Raw genomic sequence first — 15606 nt, 5'->3', positions numbered from 1 at the left:
GCATGGGGACCTACTGACTACTGTAGCTGGGGTCTGCCTTCCTGCTTTCTTGTAGCTCCCATACTCAGCGGTATACCTTAACAGACACATGTATTTTTTCAATGGGAGCTGAACAGAAAAAGTGTGGTATTGAAGATAGCTCCCACAGGAAAGCAGCTGCAAATGTGACACCGTGCTGGCTGATAGACTGCATGGGGACCTACTTACTACTGTAGCTGGGGTCTGCCTTCCTGCTTTCTTGTAGCTCCCATATTCAGTGGTGTACCTTAACAGACACAATGTATTTTATTCAATGGGAGCTGAACAGAGAAAGTGTGGTATTGAAGATAGCTCCCACAGGAAAGGAGCTGCAAATGTGACACCGTGCTGGCTGATAGACTGCATGGGGACCTACTTACTACTGTAGCTGGGGTCTGCCTTCCTGCTTTCTTGTAGCTCCCATACTCAGCGGTATACCTTAACAGACACATGTATTTTTTAAATGGGAGCTGAGGAGAAAAAGTGTGGTATTGAAGATAGCTCCCACAGGAAAGCAGCTGCAAATGTGACACCGTGCTGGCTGATAGACTGCATGGGGACCTACTTACTACTGTAGCTGGGGTCTGCCTTCCTGCTTTCTTGTAGTTCCCATACTCAGTGGCATAACTTAACAGACACATGTATTTTTTCAATGGGAGCTGAGGAGAAAAAGTGTGGTATTTAAGATAGCTCCCACAGGAAAGCAGCTGCAAATGTGACACCGTGCTGGCTGATAGACTGCATGGGGACCTACTTACTAATGTAGCTGGGGTCTGCCTTCCTGCTTTCTTGTAGCTCCCATACTCAGTGGCATAACTTAACAGACACATGTATTTTTTCAAAGGGAGCAGAACAGAAAAAGTGTGGTATTGAAGATAGCTCCCACAGGAAAGCAGCTGCAAATGTGACACCGTGCTGGCTGATAGAATGCATGGGGACCTACTTACTACTGTAGCTGGGGTCTGCCTTCCTGCTTTCTTGTAGCTCCCATACTGAGTGGCCTAACTTAACATACACATGTATTTTTTCAAAGGGAGTTGACGATAAAAACTGTGGTATTGAAGATAGCTCCCACAGGAAAGCAGCTGCAAATGTGACACCGTGCTGGCTGATAGACTGCATGGGGACCTGCTTACTACTGTAGCTGGGGTCTGCCTTCCTGCTTTCTTGTAGCTCCCATAATGAGTGGCCTAACTTAACATACACATGTATTTTTTCAAAGGGAGCTGAGGATAAAAACTGTGGTATTGAAGATAGCTCCCACAGGAAAGCAGCTGCAAATGTGACACCGTGCTGGCTGATAGACTGCATGGGGACCTACTTACTACTGTACCAGGTGTCTCCCTTCCTGCTTTCTTGTACCTCCAATGCTCAGTGGCATAACTTAACAGACACATGTATTTTTTCAATGGGAGCTGAGGAGAAAAAGTGTGCTATTGAAGATAGCTCCCACAGGAAAGCAGCTGCAAATGTGACACCGTGCTGGCTGATAGACTGCATGGGGACATACTTACTACTGTAGCTGGGGTCTGCCTTCCTGCTTTCTTGTAGCTCCCATACTCAGTGGCATAACTTAACAGACACATGTATTTTTTCAATGGGAGCAGAACAGAAAAAGTGTGGTATTGAAGATAGCTCCCACAGGAAAGCAGCTGCAAATGTGACACCGTGCTGGCTGATAGACTGCATGGGGACCTACTTACTACTGTAGCTGGGGTCTGCCTTCCTGCTTTCTTGTAGCTCCCATACTCAGTGGCATAACTTAACAGACACATGTATTTTTTCAATGGGAGCATAACAGAAAAAGTGTGGTATTGAAGATAGCTCCCACAGGAAAGCAGCTGCAAATGTGACACCGTGCTGGCTGATAGAATGCATGGGGACCTACTTACTACTGTAGCTGGGGTCTGCCTTCCTGCTTTCTTGTAGCTCCCATACTGAGTGGCCTAACTTAACATACACATGTATTTTTTCAAAGGGAGTTGACGATAAAAACTGTGGTATTGAAGATAGCTCCCACAGGAAAGCAGCTGCAAATGTGACACCGTGCTGGCTGATAGACTGCATGGGGACCTACTTACTACTGTAGCTGGGGTCTGGCTTCCTGCTTTCTTGTAGCTCCCATACTCAGCGATATAATTTAACAGACAAAATGTAGTTTATTCAATGGGAGCTGAGGAGAAAAAGTGTGGTATTGTAGATAGCTCCCACAGGAAAGCAGCTGCAAATGTGACACCGTGCTGGCTGATAGACTGCATGGGGACCTACTTACTACTGTAGCTGGGGTCTGCCTTCCTGCTTTCTTGTAGCTCCCATACTCAGTGGCGTAACTTAACAGACACATGTATTTTTTCAATGGGAGCTGAGGAGAAAAAGTGTGGTATTGAAGATAGCTCCCACAGGAAAGCAGCTGCAAATGTGACACCGTGCTGGCTGATAGACTGCATGGGGACCTACTTACTACTGTAGCTGGGGTCTGCCTTCCTGCTTTCTTGTAGCTCCCATACTCAGTGGCATAACTTCACAGACACATGTATTTTTTCAATGGGAGCTGAGGAGAAAAAGTGTGGTATTGAAGATAGCTCCCACAGGAAAGCAGCTGCAAATGTGACACCGTGCTGGCTGATAGACTGCATGGGGACCTACTTACTACTGTAGCTGGGGTCTGCCTTCCTGCTTTCTTGTAGCTCCCATACTCAGCGATATAATTTAACAGACAAAATGTAGTTTATTCAATGGGAGCTGAACAGAAAAAGTGTGTTATTGAAGATAGCTCCCACAGGAAAGCAGCTGCAAATGTGACACCGTGCTGGCTGATAGACTGCATGGGGACCTGCTTACTACTGTAGCTGGGGTCTGCCTTCCTGCTTTCTTGTAGCTCCCATACTCAGCGATATACCTTAACAGACACATGTATTTTTTCAATGGGAGCTGAGGATAAAAACTGTGGTATTGAAGATAGCTCCCACAGGAAAGCAGCTGCAAATGTGACACCGTGCTGGCTGATAGACTGCATGGGGACCTACTTACTACTGTAGCTGGGGTCTGCCTTCCTGCTTTCTTGTAGCTCCCATACTGAGTGGCCTAACTTAACATACACATTTATTTTTTCAATGGGAGCTGAACAGAAAAAGTGTGGTATTGAAGATAGCTCCCACAGGAAAGCAGCTGCAAATGTGACACCGTGCTGGCTGATAGACTGCATGGGGACCTGCTTACTACTGTAGCTGGGGTCTGCCTTCCTGCTTTCTTGTAGGTCCCATACTCAGCGATATACCTTAACAGACACATGTATTTTTTCAATGGGAGCTGAGGATAAAAACTGTGGTACTGAAGATAGCTCCCACAGGAAAGCAGCTGCAAATGTGACACCGTGCTGGCTGATAGACTGCATGGGGACCTACTTACTACTGTAGCTGGGGTCTGCCTTCATGCTTTCTTGTAGCTCCCTTACTCAGCGATACAATTTAACAGACAAAATGTATTCTTTAAATGGGAGCTGAGGAGAAAAAGTGTGGTATTGAAGATCGTTCCCACAGGAAAGCAGCTGCAAATGTGACACCGTGCTGGCTGATAGACTGCTTGGTGACCTACTTACTACTGTAGCTGGGGTCTGCCTTCCTGCTTTCTTGTAGCTCCCATATTCAGCAATATACCTTAACAGGCAAAATATATTTTATTCAATGGGAGCTGAACAGAAAAAGTGTGGTATTGAAGATAGCTCCCACAGGAAAGCAGCTGCAAATGTGACACCGTGCTGGCTGCTAGAATGCATGGGGACCTACTTACTACTGTAGCTGGGGTCTGCCTTCCTGCTTTCTTGTAGCTCCCATATTCAGTGGTATACATTAACAGACACATATATTTTTTCAATTTGAGCACAACAGAAAAAGTGTGGTATTGAAGATAGCTCCCACAGGAAAGTAGCTGCAAATGTGACACCGTGCTGGCTGATAGACTGCATGGTGACCTACATACTACTGTAGCTGGGGTCTGCCTTCCGGCTTTCTTGTAGGTCCCATACTCAGCGGTATACCTTAACAGACACATGTATTTTTTCAAAGGGAGCTGAGGAGAAAAAGTGTGGTATTGAAGATAGCTCCCACAGGAAAGCAGCTGCAAATGTGACACCGTGCTGGCTGATAGACTGCATGGGGACCTACTTACTACTGTAGCTGGGGTCTACCTTCCTGCTTTCTTGTAGCTCCCATACTGAGTGGCCTAACTTAACATACACATGTATTTTTTCAATGGGAGCTGAGGATAAAAACTGTGGTACTGAAGATAGCTCCCACAGGAAAGCAGCTGCAAATGTGACACCGTGCTGGCTGATAGACTGCATGGGGACCTACTTACTACTGTAGCTGGGGTCTGCCTTCCTGCTTTCTTGTAGCTCCCTTACTTAGCGATACAATCTAACAGACAAAATGTATTTTATTCAATGGGAGCTGAACAGAAAAAGTGTGGTATTGAAGATAGCTCCCACAGGAAAGCAGCTGCAAATGTGACACCGTGCTGGCTGATAGACTGCATGGGGACCTACTTACTACTGTAGCTGGGGTCTGCCTTCCTGCTTTCTTATAGCTCCCATACTCAGCGGTATACCTTAACAGACACATGTATTTTTTCAATGGGAGCTGAACAGAAAAAGTGTGGTATTGAAGATAGCTCCCACAGGAAAGCAGCTGCAAATGTGACACCGTGCTGGCTGATAGACTGCATGGGGACCTACTTACTACTGTACCTGTGGTCTGCCTTGCTGCTTTCTTGTACCTCCCATGCTCAGTGGCATAACTTAACATACACATGTATTTTTTCAATGGGAGCTGAGGAGAAAAAGTGTGGTATTGAAGATAGCTCCCACAGGAAAGCAGCTGCAAATGTGACACCGTGCTGGCTGATAGACTGCATGGGGACCTACTTTCTACTGTAGCTGGGGTCTGCCTTCCTGCTTTCTTGTACCTCCGATGCTCAGTGGTATACCTTAACAGACACATGTATTTTTTCACTGGGAGCAGAACCGAAAAAGTGTGGTATTGAAGATAGCTCCCACAGGAAAGTGCTGCAAATGTGACACCGTGCTGGCTGATAGACTGCATGGGGACCTACTTACTACTGTAGCTGGGGTCTGCCTCACTGCTTTCTTGTAACTCCCATACTCAGCGGTATACCTTAACAGACAAAATGTATTTTATTCAATGCGAGCTGAACAGAAAAAGTGTGGTATTGAAGATAGCTCCCACAGGAAAGCAGCTGCAAATGTGACACCGTGCTGGCTGATAGACTGCATGGGGACCTACTTACTACTGTAGCTGTTGTCTGCCTTCCTGCTTTCTTGTAGCTCCCATACTCAGCGGTATACCTTAACAGACAAAATGTATGTTATTCAATGGGAGCTGAGGAGAAAAAGTGTGGTATTGAAGATAGCTCCCACAGGAAAGCAGCTGCAAATGTGACACCGTGCTGGCTGACAGACTGCATGGGGACCTACTTACTACTGTAGCTGGGGTCTGTCTTCCTGCTTTCTTTTAGCTCCCATATTCAGTGGTATACCTTAACAGACACATGTATTATTTCAATGGGAGCAGAACAGAAAAAGTGTGGTATTGAAGATAGCTCCCACAGGAAAGCAGCTGCAAATGTGACACCGTGCTGGCTGATAGACTGCATGGGGACCTACTTACTACTGTAGCTGGGGTCTGCCTTCCTGCTTTCTTGTAGCTCCCATACTCAGTGGCATAACTTAACAGACACATGTATTTTTTCAAAGGGAGCTGAGGATAAAAACTGTGGTGTTGAAGATAGCTCCCACAGGAAAGCAGCTGCAAATGTGACACCATGCTGGCTGATAGACTGCATGGGGATCTACTGACTACTGTAGCTGGGGTCTGCCTTCCTGCTTTCTTGTAGCTCCCATACTCAACGATATAATTTAACAGAGAAAATGTATTTTATTCAATGGGAGCTGAACAGAAAAAGTGTGGTATTGAAGATAGCTCCCACAGGAAAGCAGCTGCAAATGTGACACCGTGCTGGCTGATAGACTGCATGGGGACCTACTTACTACTGTAGCTGGGGTCTGCCTTCCTGCTTTCTTGTAGTTCCCATACTCAGTGGCATAACTTAACAGACACATGTATTTTTTCAATGGGAGCTGAGGAAAAAAAGTGTGGTATTGAAGATAGCTCCCACAGGAAAGCAGCTGCAAATGTGACACCGTGCTGGCTGATAGACTGCATGGGGACCTACTTACTACTGTAGCTGGGGTCTGCCTTCCTGCTTTCTTGTAGCTCCCATACTCAGTGGCATAACTTAACAGACACATGTATTTTTTCAATGGGAGCTGAACAGAAAAAGTGTGGTATTGAAGATAGCTCCCACAGGAAAGCAGCTGCAAATGTGACACCGTGCTGGCTGATAGACTGCATGGGGACCTACTTACTACTGTAGCTGGGGTCTGCCTTCCTGCTTTCTTGTAGCTCCCATACTCAGTGGCATAACTTAACAGACACATGTATTTTTTCAATGGGAGCTGAACAGAAAAAGTGTGGTATTGAAGATAGGTCCCACAGGAAAGCAGCTGCAAATGTGACACCGTGCTGGCTGATAGACTGCATGGGGACCTACTTACTACTGTAGCTGGGGTCTGCCTTCCTGCTTTCTTGTAGCTCCCATACTCAGTGGCATAACTTAACAGACACATGTATTTTTTCAATGGGAGCTGAGGAGAAAAAGTGTGGTATTGAAGGTAGCTCCCTCAGGAAAGCAGTTGCAAATGTGACACCATGCTGGCTGATAGACTGTATGGGGACCTATTTACTTCTGTAGCTGGGGTCTGCCTTCCTGCTTTCTTGTAGCTCCCATATTCTGTGGTATACCTTAAAACAGACACAGGTATTTTTTCAATTGGAGATGAGGAGGAAAAGTGTGGTATTGAAGATAGCTCCCACAGGAAAGCAGCTGCAAATGTGACACCGTGCTGGCTGATATACCGCATGGGGACCTACTTACTACTGTAGCTGGGGTCTGCCTTCCTGCTTTCTTGTAGCTCCCATACTCAGCGGTATACCTTAACAGAAACATGTATTTTTTCAATGGGAGCTGAACAGAAAAAGTGTGTTATTGAAGATAGCTCCCACAGGAAAGCAGCTGCAAATGTGACACCGTGCTGGCTGATAGACTGCATGGGGACCTACTGACTACTGTAGCTGGGGTCTGCCTTCCTGCTTTCTTGTAGCTCCCATACTCAGCGGTATACCTTAACAGACACATGTATTTTTTCAATGGGAGCTGAACAGAAAAAGTGTGGTATTGAAGATAGCTCCCACAGGAAAGCAGCTGCAAATGTGACACCGTGCTGGCTGATAGACTGCATGGGGACCTACTTACTACTGTAGCTGGGGTCTGCCTTCCTGCTTTCTTGTAGCTCCCATATTCAGTGGTGTACCTTAACAGACACAATGTATTTTATTCAATGGGAGCTGAACAGAGAAAGTGTGGTATTGAAGATAGCTCCCACAGGAAAGCAGCTGCAAATGTGACACCGTGCTGGCTGATAGACTGCATGGGGACCTACTTACTGCTGTAGCTGGGGTCTGCCTTCCTGCTTTCTTGTACCTCCCATGCTCAGTGGCATAACTTAACAGACACATGTATTTTTTCACTGGGAGCAGAACCGAAAAAGTGTGGTATTGAAGATAGCTCCCACAGGAAAGCAGCTGCAAATGTGACACCCTGCTGGCTGATAGACTGCATGGGGACCTACTTACTACTGTAGCTGGGGTCTGCCTTCCTGCTTTCTTGTAGCTCCCATACTCAGCGGTATACCTTAACAGACAAAATGTATTTTATTCAATGGGAGCTGAGGAGAAAAAGTGTGGTATTGAAGATAGCTCCCACAGGAAAGCAGCTGCAAATGTGACACCGTGCTGGCTGACAGACTGCATGGGGACCTACTTACTACTGTAGCTGGGGTCTGCCTTCCTGCTTTCTTGTAGCTCCCATATTCAGTGGTATACCTTAACAGACACATGTATTATTTCAATGGGAGCAGAACAGAAAAAGTGTGGTATTGAAGATAGCTCCCACAGGAAAGCAGCTGCAAATGTGACACCGTGCTGGCTGATAGACTGCATGGTGACCTACTTACTACTGTAGCTGGGGTCTGCCTTCCTGCTTTCTTGTAGCTCCCATACTCAGTGGCATAACTTAACAGACACATGTATTTTTTCAATGGGAGCAGAACAGAAAAAGTGTGGTATTGAAGATAGCTCCCACAGGAAAGCAGCTGCAAATGTGACACCGTGCTGGCTGATAGACTGCATGGGGACCTACTTACTACTGTAGCTGGGGTCTGCCTTCCTGCTTTCTTGTAGCTCCCATACTGAGTGGCCTAACTTAACATACACATGTATTTTTTCAAAGGGAGCTGAGGATAAAAACTGTGGTGTTGAAGATAGCTCCCACAGGAAAGCAGCTGCAAATGTGACACCATGCTGGCTGATAGACTGCATGGGGATCTACTGACTACTGTAGCTGGGGTCTGCCTTCCTGCTTTCTTGTAGCTCCCATACTCAACGATATAATTTAACAGAGAAAATGTATTTTATTCAATGGGAGCTGAACAGAAAAAGTGTGGTATTGAAGGTAGCTCCCTCAGGAAAGCAGTTGCAAATGTGACACCATGCTGGCTGATAGACTGTATGGGGACCTATTTACTTCTGTAGCTGGGGTCTGCCTTCCTGCTTTCTTGTAGCTCCCATATTCTGTGGTATACCTTAAAACAGACACAGGTATTTTTTCAATTGGAGATGAGGAGGAAAAGTGTGGTATTGAAGATAGCTCCCACAGGAAAGCAGCTGCAAATGTGACACCGTGCTGGCTGATATACCGCATGGGGACCTACTTACTACTGTAGCTGGGGTCTGCCTTCCTGCTTTCTTGTAGCTCCCATACTCAGCGGTATACCTTAACAGAAACATGTATTTTTTCAATGGGAGCTGAACAGAAAAAGTGTGTTATTGAAGATAGCTCCCACAGGAAAGCAGCTGCAAATGTGACACCGTGCTGGCTGATAGACTGCATGGGGACCTACTGACTACTGTAGCTGGGGTCTGCCTTCCTGCTTTCTTGTAGCTCCCATACTCAGCGGTATACCTTAACAGACACATGTATTTTTTCAATGGGAGCTGAACAGAAAAAGTGTGGTATTGAAGATAGCTCCCACAGGAAAGCAGCTGCAAATGTGACACCGTGCTGGCTGATAGACTGCATGGGGACCTACTTACTACTGTAGCTGGGGTCTGCCTTCCTGCTTTCTTGTAGCTCCCATATTCAGTGGTGTACCTTAACAGACACAATGTATTTTATTCAATGGGAGCTGAACAGAGAAAGTGTGGTATTGAAGATAGCTCCCACAGGAAAGCAGCTGCAAATGTGACACCGTGCTGGCTGATAGACTGCATGGGGACCTACTTACTGCTGTAGCTGGGGTCTGCCTTCCTGCTTTCTTGTACCTCCCATGCTCAGTGGCATAACTTAACAGACACATGTATTTTTTCACTGGGAGCAGAACCGAAAAAGTGTGGTATTGAAGATAGCTCCCACAGGAAAGCAGCTGCAAATGTGACACCCTGCTGGCTGATAGACTGCATGGGGACCTACTTACTACTGTAGCTGGGGTCTGCCTTCCTGCTTTCTTGTAGCTCCCATACTCAGCGGTATACCTTAACAGACAAAATGTATTTTATTCAATGGGAGCTGAGGAGAAAAAGTGTGGTATTGAAGATAGCTCCCACAGGAAAGCAGCTGCAAATGTGACACCGTGCTGGCTGACAGACTGCATGGGGACCTACTTACTACTGTAGCTGGGGTCTGCCTTCCTGCTTTCTTGTAGCTCCCATATTCAGTGGTATACCTTAACAGACACATGTATTATTTCAATGGGAGCAGAACAGAAAAAGTGTGGTATTGAAGATAGCTCCCACAGGAAAGCAGCTGCAAATGTGACACCGTGCTGGCTGATAGACTGCATGGTGACCTACTTACTACTGTAGCTGGGGTCTGCCTTCCTGCTTTCTTGTAGCTCCCATACTCAGTGGCATAACTTAACAGACACATGTATTTTTTCAATGGGAGCAGAACAGAAAAAGTGTGGTATTGAAGATAGCTCCCACAGGAAAGCAGCTGCAAATGTGACACCGTGCTGGCTGATAGACTGCATGGGGACCTACTTACTACTGTAGCTGGGGTCTGCCTTCCTGCTTTCTTGTAGCTCCCATACTGAGTGGCCTAACTTAACATACACATGTATTTTTTCAAAGGGAGCTGAGGATAAAAACTGTGGTGTTGAAGATAGCTCCCACAGGAAAGCAGCTGCAAATGTGACACCATGCTGGCTGATAGACTGCATGGGGATCTACTGACTACTGTAGCTGGGGTCTGCCTTCCTGCTTTCTTGTAGCTCCCATACTCAACGATATAATTTAACAGAGAAAATGTATTTTATTCAATGGGAGCTGAACAGAAAAAGTGTGGTATTGAAGATAGCTCCCACAGGAAAGCAGCTGCAAATGTGACACCGTGCTGGCTGATAGACTGCATGGGGACCTACTTACTACTGTAGCTGGGGTCTGCCTTCCTGCTTTCTTGTAGCTCCCATACTCAGTGGCACAACTTAACAGACACATGTATTTTTTCAATGGGAGCTGAGGAAAAAAAGTGTGGTATTGAAGATAGCTCCCACAGGAAAGCAGCTGCAAATGTGACACCGTGCTGGCTGATAGACTGCATGGGGACCTACTTACTACTGTAGCTGGGGTCTGCCTTCCTGCTTTCTTGTAGGTCCCATACTCGGTGGCCTAACTTAACATACACATGTATTTTTTCAATGGGAGCAGAACAGAAAAAGTGTGGTATTGAAGATAGCTCCCACAGGAAAGCAGCTGCAAATGTGACACCGTGCTGGCTGATAGACTGCATGGGGACCTACTTACTACTGTAGCTGGGGTCTGCCTTCCTGCTTTCTTGTAGCTCCCATACTCAGCGGTATACCTTAACAGACACATGTATTTTTTCAATGGGAGCTGAGGAGAAAAATTGTGTTATTGAAGATAGCTCCCACAGGAAAGCAGCTGCAAATGTGACACCGTGCTGGCTGATAGACTGCATGGGGACCTACTTACTACTGTAGCTGGGGTCTGCCTTCCTGCTTTCTTGTAGCTCCCATACTCAGCGGTATACCTTAACAGACAAAATGTATGTTATTCAATGGGAGCTGAGGAGAAAAAGTGTGGTATTGAAGATAGCTCCCACAGGAAAGCAGCTGCAAATGTGACACCGTGCTGGCTGACAGACTGCATGGGGACCTACTTACTACTGTAGCTGGGGTCTGTCTTCCTGCTTTCTTTTAGCTCCCATATTCAGTGGTATACCTTAACAGACACATGTATTATTTCAATGGGAGCAGAACAGAAAAAGTGTGGTATTGAAGATAGCTCCCACAGGAAAGCAGCTGCAAATGTGACACCGTGCTGGCTGATAGACTGCATGGGGACCTACTTACTACTGTAGCTGGGGTCTGCCTTCCTGCTTTCTTGTAGCTCCCATACTCAGTGGCATAACTTAACAGACACATGTATTTTTTCAAAGGGAGCTGAGGATAAAAACTGTGGTGTTGAAGATAGCTCCCACAGGAAAGCAGCTGCAAATGTGACACCATGCTGGCTGATAGACTGCATGGGGATCTACTGACTACTGTAGCTGGGGTCTGCCTTCCTGCTTTCTTGTAGCTCCCATACTCAACGATATAATTTAACAGAGAAAATGTATTTTATTCAATGGGAGCTGAACAGAAAAAGTGTGGTATTGAAGATAGCTCCCACAGGAAAGCAGCTGCAAATGTGACACCGTGCTGGCTGATAGACTGCATGGGGACCTACTTACTACTGTAGCTGGGGTCTGCCTTCCTGCTTTCTTGTAGTTCCCATACTCAGTGGCATAACTTAACAGACACATGTATTTTTTCAATGGGAGCTGAGGAAAAAAAGTGTGGTATTGAAGATAGCTCCCACAGGAAAGCAGCTGCAAATGTGACACCGTGCTGGCTGATAGACTGCATGGGGACCTACTTACTACTGTAGCTGGGGTCTGCCTTCCTGCTTTCTTGTAGCTCCCATACTCAGTGGCATAACTTAACAGACACATGTATTTTTTCAATGGGAGCTGAACAGAAAAAGTGTGGTATTGAAGATAGCTCCCACAGGAAAGCAGCTGCAAATGTGACACCGTGCTGGCTGATAGACTGCATGGGGACCTACTTACTACTGTAGCTGGGGTCTGCCTTCCTGCTTTCTTGTAGCTCCCATACTCAGTGGCATAACTTAACAGACACATGTATTTTTTCAATGGGAGCTGAACAGAAAAAGTGTGGTATTGAAGATAGGTCCCACAGGAAAGCAGCTGCAAATGTGACACCGTGCTGGCTGATAGACTGCATGGGGACCTACTTACTACTGTAGCTGGGGTCTGCCTTCCTGCTTTCTTGTAGCTCCCATACTCAGTGGCATAACTTAACAGACACATGTATTTTTTCAATGGGAGCTGAGGAGAAAAAGTGTGGTATTGAAGGTAGCTCCCTCAGGAAAGCAGTTGCAAATGTGACACCATGCTGGCTGATAGACTGTATGGGGACCTATTTACTTCTGTAGCTGGGGTCTGCCTTCCTGCTTTCTTGTAGCTCCCATATTCAGTGGTATACCTTAAAACAGACACAGGTATTTTTTCAATTGGAGATGAGGAGGAAAAGTGTGGTATTGAAGATAGCTCCCACAGGAAAGCAGCTGCAAATGTGACACCGTGCTGGCTGATATACCGCATGGGGACCTACTTACTACTGTAGCTGGGGTCTGCCTTCCTGCTTTCTTGTAGCTCCCATACTCAGCGGTATACCTTAACAGAAACATGTATTTTTTCAATGGGAGCTGAACAGAAAAAGTGTGTTATTGAAGATAGCTCCCACAGGAAAGCAGCTGCAAATGTGACACCGTGCTGGCTGATAGACTGCATGGGGACCTACTGACTACTGTAGCTGGGGTCTGCCTTCCTGCTTTCTTGTAGCTCCCATACTCAGCGGTATACCTTAACAGACACATGTATTTTTTCAATGGGAGCTGAACAGAAAAAGTGTGGTATTGAAGATAGCTCCCACAGGAAAGCAGCTGCAAATGTGACACCGTGCTGGCTGATAGACTGCATGGGGACCTACTTACTACTGTAGCTGGGGTCTGCCTTCCTGCTTTCTTGTAGCTCCCATATTCAGTGGTGTACCTTAACAGACACAATGTATTTTATTCAATGGGAGCTGAACAGAGAAAGTGTGGTATTGAAGATAGCTCCCACAGGAAAGCAGCTGCAAATGTGACACCGTGCTGGCTGATAGACTGCATGGGGACCTACTTACTGCTGTAGCTGGGGTCTGCCTTCCTGCTTTCTTGTACCTCCCATGCTCAGTGGCATAACTTAACAGACACATGTATTTTTTCACTGGGAGCAGAACCGAAAAAGTGTGGTATTGAAGATAGCTCCCACAGGAAAGCAGCTGCAAATGTGACACCCTGCTGGCTGATAGACTGCATGGGGACCTACTTACTACTGTAGCTGGGGTCTGCCTTCCTGCTTTCTTGTAGCTCCCATACTCAGCGGTATACCTTAACAGACAAAATGTATTTTATTCAATGGGAGCTGAGGAGAAAAAGTGTGGTATTGAAGATAGCTCCCACAGGAAAGCAGCTGCAAATGTGACACCGTGCTGGCTGACAGACTGCATGGGGACCTACTTACTACTGTAGCTGGGGTCTGCCTTCCTGCTTTCTTGTAGCTCCCATATTCAGTGGTATACCTTAACAGACACATGTATTATTTCAATGGGAGCAGAACAGAAAAAGTGTGGTATTGAAGATAGCTCCCACAGGAAAGCAGCTGCAAATGTGACACCGTGCTGGCTGATAGACTGCATGGTGACCTACTTACTACTGTAGCTGGGGTCTGCCTTCCTGCTTTCTTGTAGCTCCCATACTCAGTGGCATAACTTAACAGACACATGTATTTTTTCAATGGGAGCAGAACAGAAAAAGTGTGGTATTGAAGATAGCTCCCACAGGAAAGCAGCTGCAAATGTGACACCGTGCTGGCTGATAGACTGCATGGGGACCTACTTACTACTGTAGCTGGGGTCTGCCTTCCTGCTTTCTTGTAGCTCCCATACTGAGTGGCCTAACTTAACATACACATGTATTTTTTCAAAGGGAGCTGAGGATAAAAACTGTGGTGTTGAAGATAGCTCCCACAGGAAAGCAGCTGCAAATGTGACACCATGCTGGCTGATAGACTGCATGGGGATCTACTGACTACTGTAGCTGGGGTCTGCCTTCCTGCTTTCTTGTAGCTCCCATACTCAACGATATAATTTAACAGAGAAAATGTATTTTATTCAATGGGAGCTGAACAGAAAAAGTGTGGTATTGAAGATAGCTCCCACAGGAAAGCAGCTGCAAATGTGACACCGTGCTGGCTGATAGACTGCATGGGGACCTACTTACTACTGTAGCTGGGGTCTGCCTTCCTGCTTTCTTGTAGCTCCCATACTCAGTGGCATAACTTAACAGACACATGTATTTTTTCAATGGGAGCTGAACAGAAAAAGTGTGGTATTGAAGATAGGTCCCACAGGAAAGCAGCTGCAAATGTGACACCGTGCTGGCTGATAGACTGCATGGGGACCTACTTACTACTGTAGCTGGGGTCTGCCTTCCTGCTTTCTTGTAGGTCTCATACTCGGTGGCCTAACTTAACATACACATGTATTTTTTCAATGGGAGCAGAACAGAAAAAGTGTGGTATTGAAGATAGCTCCCACAGGAAAGCAGCTGCAAATGTGACACCCTGCTGGCTGATAGACTGCATGGGGACCTACTTACTACTGTAGCTGGGGTCTGCCTTCCTGCTTTCTTGTAGCTCCCATACTCAGCGGTATACCTTAACAGACACATGTATTTTTTCAATGGGAGCTGAGGAGAAAAAGTGTGGTATTGAAGATAGCTCCCACAGGAAAGCAGCTGCAAATGTGACACCGTGCTGGCTGATAGACTGCATGGGGACCTACTTACTACTGTAGCTGGGGTCTGCCTTCCTGCTTTCTTGTAGCTCCCATACTCAGTGGCATAACTTAACAGACACATGTATTTTTTCAATGGGAGCTGAGGAGAAAAAGTGTGGTATTGAAGGTAGCTCCCTCAGGAAAGCAGTTGCAAATGTGACACCATGCTGGCTGATAGACTGTATGGGGACCTATTAACTTCTGTAGCTGGGGTCTGCCTTCCTGCTTTCTTGTAGCTCCCATATTCAGTGGTATACCTTAAAACAGACACAGGTATTTTTTCAATTGGAGATGAGGAGGAAAAGTGTGGTATTGAAGATAGCTCCCACAGGAAAGCAGCTGCAAATGTGACACCGTGCTGGCTGATAGACTGCATGGGGACCTACTTACTACTGTAGCTGGGGTCTGCCTTCCTGCTTTCTTGTAGCTCCCAT

Source organism: Colius striatus, chromosome 22 (genome assembly GCF_028858725.1).
Source record: "Colius striatus isolate bColStr4 chromosome 22, bColStr4.1.hap1, whole genome shotgun sequence".
Classification (NCBI taxonomy): domain Eukaryota; kingdom Metazoa; phylum Chordata; class Aves; order Coliiformes; family Coliidae; genus Colius; species Colius striatus.
This window is presented reverse-complemented; position numbering follows the sequence as displayed.